Below are 8,308 nucleotides of genomic sequence, written 5' to 3'. Positions count from 1 at the left end.
ATGCCTGTTCAAATGCAATGTTGAGCTAATTGCCAGCATAAAATAGACTCTGATATCTACTTGGTTATTAAAGACTCTCTTTGATACTAGAAGACAAATTTCAGGCTTCACAGACAGACACAACCACAGTGATTTCAGAAAGAAAAAACAAGCACAAACAAATAACAACAAAAAAGCATTGCAAGCTCATGGAGTGGTATCTCATGGAGACAAAGCTTCATGCATACAAAAGAGACATTAAGTCAAAGAAGTAAGCTCTGCCAGCATCAAATAGTTTCTGAGCTTTGTCGATACCTGCACTTCCTCTAAAGCTCTGTGCATTTTAGGGTACTCTACTGTTCTAATCTGAATGCTAGCTCACACTTACGGCAAACAGCAACACGCAACACTGTTCCATATAAAGATGTATATTAAATGCAGAATAAATCTAGTAGTTAAGGAATGAGAAGACAGATCCACAATCCACCCAGGTTTCATTTTCAAGTATGTCAGGTACCTCCTGGATGATAACGTGCATATCATAAAATTTTGATATTATGAGTGCCTCATCTACAAAATGGATCTAGCAGCACTTGCTGAGAAAGTTTGGTGTTGCCAGACTGAGGTGAGAAAACCTTAAAAGGCCTGCAGTTAAGGAGGAACTGCACATGGCTAAATATGGCTGCCATACTTAATTATTCTCCCTTTCCATTAATGCTCAATCAGCTAGTTCAGGGTATCAGTGAAAATATTATGGAGTGGAGCTATACACAGTTTAAATGTCCCAGTGTTGTTCATCATCAGCTAAATTAATAGCATCTCTTTGACAGAATACACATGAGTTTCATGCCAGGAACACGGTGCGTTACACTTCTGTTCAGAATCTTAAACACTACTCCTTACTGCAGTACTGTCACTTCACACATTTACAGTAGAACTAGAGTTAACCACAGAACAGGGAGCCACTAATGTATAACTTCAGCATACAAAAGACTCACTCACGGCATCAAGCCAAGAAATCTGGGTATTCCTGTGCCTGCACATAGCTGGCAGAAGCAGAATAGATAGGTAAAGTAACCTGACAAACCCCTGCTGCTTTATTTACACCTCAGAGTGGTTTCAGTGCAAGCCCGGGGACAAACCAAGCTCAGAATTTGATGTTTTTCAGCCCTGTCTTCTGGAGCTGGGCTGCATTCTTCATGCTTTCAGTCAATATTTTTTTTTTTTCTTGGGGGTTGGGAGGGGAGATGGACTGTGGCCAGCATGCCTTCAGCATGCTGGCTACGTTCCCTTCTGCAAAATATTGGTTCAGGAGTTACTGCTATGTTTCTTTTCCATTATCTCACAGTTGAACGTGCTAGAAAAGAAAAAGCCAAAATGTTTAAGGAGCTATTGCCACCTAGAGGCTAATAAGCGGTACTACACCGTACTGTCACAACCACTAAGAACACCGTACTGCCACAGCTAACTGCTGCGTGCGTTCTCATAGTACAGGCACCACAGAGCTTTAGCTGGAGGAAAAAAGAAAGTTTTTATGCATCGAGGTTACCTCGTTTAAAATTGGTATCTTTTTGTACGATCTTCTAAAAGGATTTTTTTATTTAGCACTGGAGCTGTATTAGTAACGTGATTTATCTTAATGTTATTCATATTATGTAATGTCATTGCTCTTGCCTTTACTTCAAGGAAAGCTGTCAGCAGTATGAACTGCTGCTTATTTCAGAACACAGGTGTCCAAGAATAAATGTCCTATAGAAATAATAGGTTTTTTTAATTATTAGTAACTTATTTTTTTCTAGCTTTGCAAAAAGGCAGGCTCCACAAATCATCTCTGGCCTTCCTAAACATGAAGAAAAACACACCTGGTTCCAGAAGTTCCTGATGTTGTTGTCAGTGTAAGCACAAGGCTAACAATTATTTCCTCCCTGGTAACTCCTCCATGCCCCCGAAGTAAAATAATGGCGGAATCAATCAGATTGATTCGTTTGTAATAAAATAAAATTGCCTTACAAAGGGAAATGCTACAAAAGTAGCATTATTAGGCAATATGGACTTTCTGTTCAAGCTCTAAGAAAAGTCAAGCAGCTTAATACTCTATTTCAGTTTGCTGAAGCTTTTGATGAGTATCTCTTTTCCTGCAAGCAGTGGCAGTACTTTATTCATTTGTTTCTTGAACTAGTTCATTCAAACTGAAAAAAACTGAGTAAGAGATTTAAAAAAATCTTTTTTTTAAATTACTGTTTGTATCCGTAAGGAAAAACACCCAAAACATCAGGAAGGATGAGATAATATCCACATGCTTGAAAGACTGAGTGATACAATTAAATTTTTTGACTACAAGTATACTTCCATATGTTAATAAAACTACTTTTGATAACAACCCAGATGGTTGGCCTCTTTGAAAAAATGAGTGATCTCTCCTGTTTGATCTTTGGGCTGGATGATGAGCACATGCCAAGCCCTTCAGCACAAACATACCTTTTTTCAGAATCCCACGTGATACCTGCTGCTGCTTTGGGGTCATAGATGGGCATGTACCAGGGGCATGTCAAGCTTGTGCTACTATTGTGGTAGGAAGAGGGTAGGGATAACATAAAGGTGGAAGACACAAAGCAGTGAGAAAACAGGATTCAGTACTGTATGGGAACTTTTGAATGGCCTCTGATTGATCACCTGAGGCAAGCAATGAGTCGGCCCTGGAAGCACTGGTGAAGGCAATGCAACTGTGCGACCAAAAGGAGGTGGAGCCTGGCTGCACTTCTCCCAGATCCCATTTAAGGGCTAACTGCCACTGAAGAAGGTTTTCTGGAGATTGCTGCTTTTGGGGGTGTTTCCTGTGAGCCCAGGACACAGGTAAGCTTTTTCATTTGTTTCTGATTATCCCTTCTCAACATCATAATCTTTCCAGTTATACGCTCTCTAAAGACCAGCTTAACTTCTCTGTATATCTGTTGATTATGTCTGTGTACCTGTTGATTATACAAATACTTAAGCTGTACCAAGATGAGCTACGCTCACATTGCGTCTATTTGCTGTTCCCAGAGCCTTACATGGCTTTCATTGCCTCAACTCTTAATATTTCTTGACTGAGCAAACAAATGACCTCAGATTAACATCTTAAAGACATTTCAATGAAAAAGTATTCCTTGAAGGGGGGAATTACAGCTTTTACCACCAAGAAATCCAAAGAAGGAAACATTCTGCTCCAAGTTAGAGGCTGCAGTGTGATATTCTAGCTGGTCTCGGAATGCATTCGCATCAGCACCATCAAAAGTAATTCTGGTAGTGAGTTAAATAAGTGTGACGGCATGTTACGTGTAGTCCTTTTATCTCCTCATTTAGAAGAGCATTAATTTATTACTCTCAGAAAATAATTGCATGAACTCAAACCCTTCTGTTACTTTCTCTACTGTGCTAAAATATCAAGCTGTTGACTGTGCGATCAGTCCATCATTTAAGTAACACTATCATAAAATGCTAAGTACCTTGAATCTGATACGGTATCAAATCTACGTGGAATCAAAGCAGTCAAAATAATGGTCCTGATTTCTAGCCTTCTCCAAAACTATGGAGAAGACAAGGCGTTAGGATTACTGTATTTTTGGAGAACAATTTCAAACTCAAATAAGCTGCATTTCTGTAGTCCCCTGAGATTTAATAGTAGGGATGTAATACTGAGACCATGTGCTCTTTCACTTGTGCGTGAAGCACAAAGGTGCAGTCACCTATAAACAGAAGTAATGCAACCATTGCTACATACTTTATTAGCTATTATTACATTGCTTTTCTGCGAGACAAACATAAAATCTGGGCCTGTTTTTCATCAGCAGAAGAAAAAAAGTCTACACACAGATCTGTAAAGAAAATGGTTGAAGATACTCTGACCCTTATATATTTAAGCCTGATCTTCCTACTGACAATTAAATATTGGACTGAACTATTTACACTACCTCTGTTATCAACAGAAGTCATGTTTTTTCTTTTACCAGTAATAGTAGGTAGGTAACAGTGTCTGCTATTTATTTTTTTTAATTATTTATGTATATTTTCTTTTTAAGAGATTCTAAATGAAGGATTTAACTGTTTTGGAGGTAGAAGTATAAACACACCTTTCTTACACCTTGTAAGAAATTGCAAAAACATCCACGAAAGTCTCCAAGTAATCCTAACTTATCAGAATCATGGAATGGTTTGGGTTGGAAGAAACTTTAAGATAATCTTGTTCCAATTCCCCTACCATAGGCAGGGACACCTCTCTGTGGACCAGGTTGCTCACAGCCCCCTCCAGCTGGCCTTGAATGCTTCCGGGGAGTGGGCATCCACAACCTCACTGGGCAACCTCTCAATGTGTACCTCTCATGGGAAATAATAGTATCACCACAGGTTTTAAGTGAAACTTGGAATAGGCTGTTAAGGATTGGTACAATGGGTTTCAGATAACTCTGATCTCACATTTTTAGATTCTCAGGCAGAAGGGTGACGAGGATCTGGCTTGGTGCTACATCAGACACAAAACCTGTCATCTTGTCAAAATTTTCTTTCCACCCTCCTGTGTTGCTGTTTGTACAGTAAGTGCACAGCAAGGCAACCGAGGACTTTGGCCCACAGCCAAATATTGTTGGGCTTGGTGTGAGGGAGGGTTAGCTATCACCCAGAGCATTGCTCTCACCATGTTCCTCTGTAGGAGCCTGCACAACAGCACAGAGGCACCACAGGTACTGAGCTGGGATTTTGGGACCCTGAGCCTGGGCATCTCAACCTGGACTGCTTTTTTAGTGTGCTGTCTTCAAAGTACTGCTCATCTGCCAACTTCTTCAATAGGAAGAAAGTGGTTTGCACCTTCACATGAGGAAATATAAACCTCATAATTGACTGCTTAGCCAAGAAGCTAGCTGGGAAAGTTTTTTTAATAACCAGGCTACGTTTCAATTTTTTATTGTCTTTAAGAACCGGGCTTCATCACCATCATTCGTATTTACACCAGACAGCTTTCAGTATTTATTTGGTCTTCTCTGTTTGTTGCTTGATGTCACCTAAATGTCTGTTTCCCTCTTCCCTGACCAACAGCGGCTCCTGCCCTGCACCTGTTACCCTGGGCTGTTAACCCACAAGAAAAAAAAGTTACCTGTCAGAAAAATCTCTTAGAAGCATTCCCTCCTGCATCCCACAACCTTTTGTAGTGCAGCGAGTCCTGAGAAGAGCGGGAGCTGCTTCAATAGATATCACAGCCAAAGCAGGAGGGTTGCGCTAAAGCAGAAGGAATCCCAATTCACACACGTAGGGCCGCGGGGCTGTACCGACAGGAGCCCTCACACCGGGCTAGTACCGTGGGCTGCACCTTCAGGCCAGCTCCCGCCCTAGCAGCGCGGAGCGCACTCAGCCACGAAGGGAGCTGAGGCGGGGCGCGCCGCGTGCGGGCAGCGCTGGGCCGTACCACTGCGTGCTCATAGGGGAGCGCCGCTCTCCTCAGCGCGGCGTGGCACTCCGGAGCCGCCCAGTGGAGGAGCCCGGCAGCGCAACCGCCGCTCCCCCCACGCGGCGCCTTATTTCTCCCCTACGCGGGCGATGGTACGAGCCGCAGGCGCCCGCGCAGGTGCGGCAGATGGGACAAACCAACGGTGCTGCGGGGGGGGCGAAGGAAGGCGGGAGCGGGGTGGGCGGGCGCGCGCGTGCGGCGAGGAGTGATGAGAGGCGGTGGAGGCGAGAGGTTGAGGCCGGCACGGGGCCGACAGCGGGCGCATCATCGGGCAGCGACGCGGCCGCCGCGGGAGATTGAAGCGCCCGTTCCGCCGCCGCGGGGCCGGGAGGGGGCGGCACCGCAGCTTCTCAACTGCTGCCCGGGGGAGGGAGGGAGACAGAGGAGTGGGCGGTGCGACCGCCGCTTCACCGGTAAGCGCCGGGCGGAGGGGGCAGGCCGCGGGCCGCGAGCCTGGCCGCGTGTTGAGCGGGGCGGAAAGGCTGTGGGCTGAGGGGCCGCGTCGGTGTCCTGGGGGGGGGGGGAGGGGGGAGGGGGGGCCGGGCCCCGGCCCGGGCCGAAGCGGGGGCGGGCGGGCCTCGTGTGACGGGGGCGGTGCGGAGAGCCGTCCGAGCAGGGCCCGGCGCAGGGTGGGGGTGTGCCGGCGGCCAGCCGAGGCACAGAACCCGGCCTGGTGCAGAAAATAAAGTTGTGTGGCTTGAGTCAGCTTCCCGAGCTGATTCTCGTGCGGGCGCTGGGGGTGCAGGGAGGAAGCGCGCACTGGGCTGCCGTGTAAGTGCGGGTGGGATGCCTTAATGCCATTACTCGGTAATTGTAATGTCTGTAGCGACCAACGGGCTGTCCTTAGTGAAGCGTTCATTTGAATGCCGAGGGTCTTTAGCTTTCGGTGGATAAGTTTCTCCTTATGCCTTACGAATCACTGAAGTCCTTCAGCGGGAGCCTCACCTCTCCAGAAGCCTTTTGTAGCAGTGTATGCATGGGAAAAGCCTGTGAGTCAGTGCTGCTGCTGGCCCTCAGCAGTCAGTCACAAGGAGAGCAGGCCTCTTGGGGATTAACTGCTACATGGTGTGGATTCTGTGATTTTTTTTTTCTGTGTGTTCTTATCAAAGCCTGTTCTGTCATGTAGGGGGTGGCCTTGTGTTTACAGGCACAATACAGGGCATCTGCCATTCCTCTGGCAGACCCTGACAGTCACAGTGTCAGGAGCTCAAATACTAGAGAAGACAAATTTGTAGGCATGTTAGTACATAGTTTGGGTGCTGTGTGTGACAAATAGAATGAGGAAAAATGGAATAGTCTTCATGAACTTTGTAATCGGACTCTAGCCTGCTTGGCCTCAGGAGCGTCTTGCCAAATCACTTGACTCTTTATGAGAACAAACTCTAGCATGCAAGAGCCTGCTACTTATAGTTTGTGAAGTGGATGTAGCAGTGGAACCAGTGATAGCAGCTGTTGGCTGCTCACTTCTATGAGTTGGCCGTTTCCACCTTGTGGTGAGGAGTTAGGGCTCCTCCCAGCACGTTGACCCCACACTGCCCATCTTAGCCCTCACGTTGCTGGGGCCTAACAGCTCCTAGTCATATAATTGTTTGAGTTGGGACTTTTAAAGGTCATCTGGCCCAATTCTCCAGCAATGAACAGGGACAAACACAGCCAGATCAGGTTGCTCAGAGACCAGTCTAGCCTGACCTCAAACGTCTCCAGGGATGGGGGTATCCACCATCTCTCTGGGCAGTCTGTTCCAATGTTTCACTACCCTTATCATAAAAAAACTCTGAAGTTCAATCTAAACCTCTTCTCTTTTAGTTTGAAACCATTTCCCCTTGTCCTATCACCACAGAACTTCCTAAATAGTATGTTCTCTTCTTTATTATAGCCCCAGTTTAGATGTTGAATGGCTGGTCTCAGGTCTCCCTGAAGCCTTCTCTTTTCCAGGCTGAACAGCCTTTCACTTTCAGCCCTGAACAACTCTCTCAGTCTGTCCTTGTGAGGAAGGTGTTCCATCCCTTGGATCATTGTTGTGGCCCTTCTCTGGACACACTGTAACAGGTCTGGATGCAGTGCTCCAGGTGAGGTCTCACCAGCACAACCTAGAGGGGCAGGATCACCTCCCCTGACTTGCTGGCCATGTAGCCCAGGATGTGGTTGGCTTTCTGGGCTGCAAGGGCACATTGCTGGCTCATGCCCAGCTTGCCATCCACTATTACCCCCATGTCCATTTCAGCAGGGCTTTGCTCAGTCCTTTTGTTCCCCAACTTATATTAACAGTGAGGTTGCGTCCACCCAGGCGTGAGCCCTTGCACTTGGCTTTGTTGAACTTGATGAATTTTGCCCGGGCCCACTGCTTGAGCCTGTCTAGGGCTTTGTGTCCTGTAGGTGTCATGAGGCTGTACTGAACTACTTGCAGTTTCTATTCTCCTCTGCAGAGACTTCTTTTGTAACTCCTCCTCCTCACAGAAGCCCAGTTTTGCCAATAAGGAAGTTGGATGCTGCTTACGTGAAGCTGCTACAGAGCTTTCTCCTGGCTTGTAGTTTGTTAATCCGGTCATTTATTCTGTACTCAGTTCTCAGCTCAAGTTGTGGCCTTCTCTGGCCTTATTCTGTTGGCTAAGAGTAACAACCAGAGTGTTCATCGCTTCTGTATTCACTGCTTTTTGCATCAAATTTGGTTCATGTAAGCTAAAGGGAAATTGCTCACAGTTGGTCCTAGTGCCAAGCTTTCCCTCGAGGGAAGTTACACAACCACTGTGAAAAATAAAGGATCCTCACGTGTTTGGGAACCTTTTTGTGTCAGATGTTGTGCACCAAAGCCTGTTTGTAGGGCTGAGCAAAATGTACTCCAGCGATTGTAGT

This window comes from Centrocercus urophasianus, unplaced genomic scaffold (genome assembly GCF_019232065.1).
Source record: "Centrocercus urophasianus isolate 14NV4802_14NV808 unplaced genomic scaffold, USGS_Curo_1.0 seq_69, whole genome shotgun sequence".
Classification (NCBI taxonomy): Eukaryota; Metazoa; Chordata; class Aves; order Galliformes; family Phasianidae; genus Centrocercus; species Centrocercus urophasianus.
The sequence above is the reverse complement of the archived record's forward strand: the minus strand, read 5'-3'. Positions refer to the sequence as shown.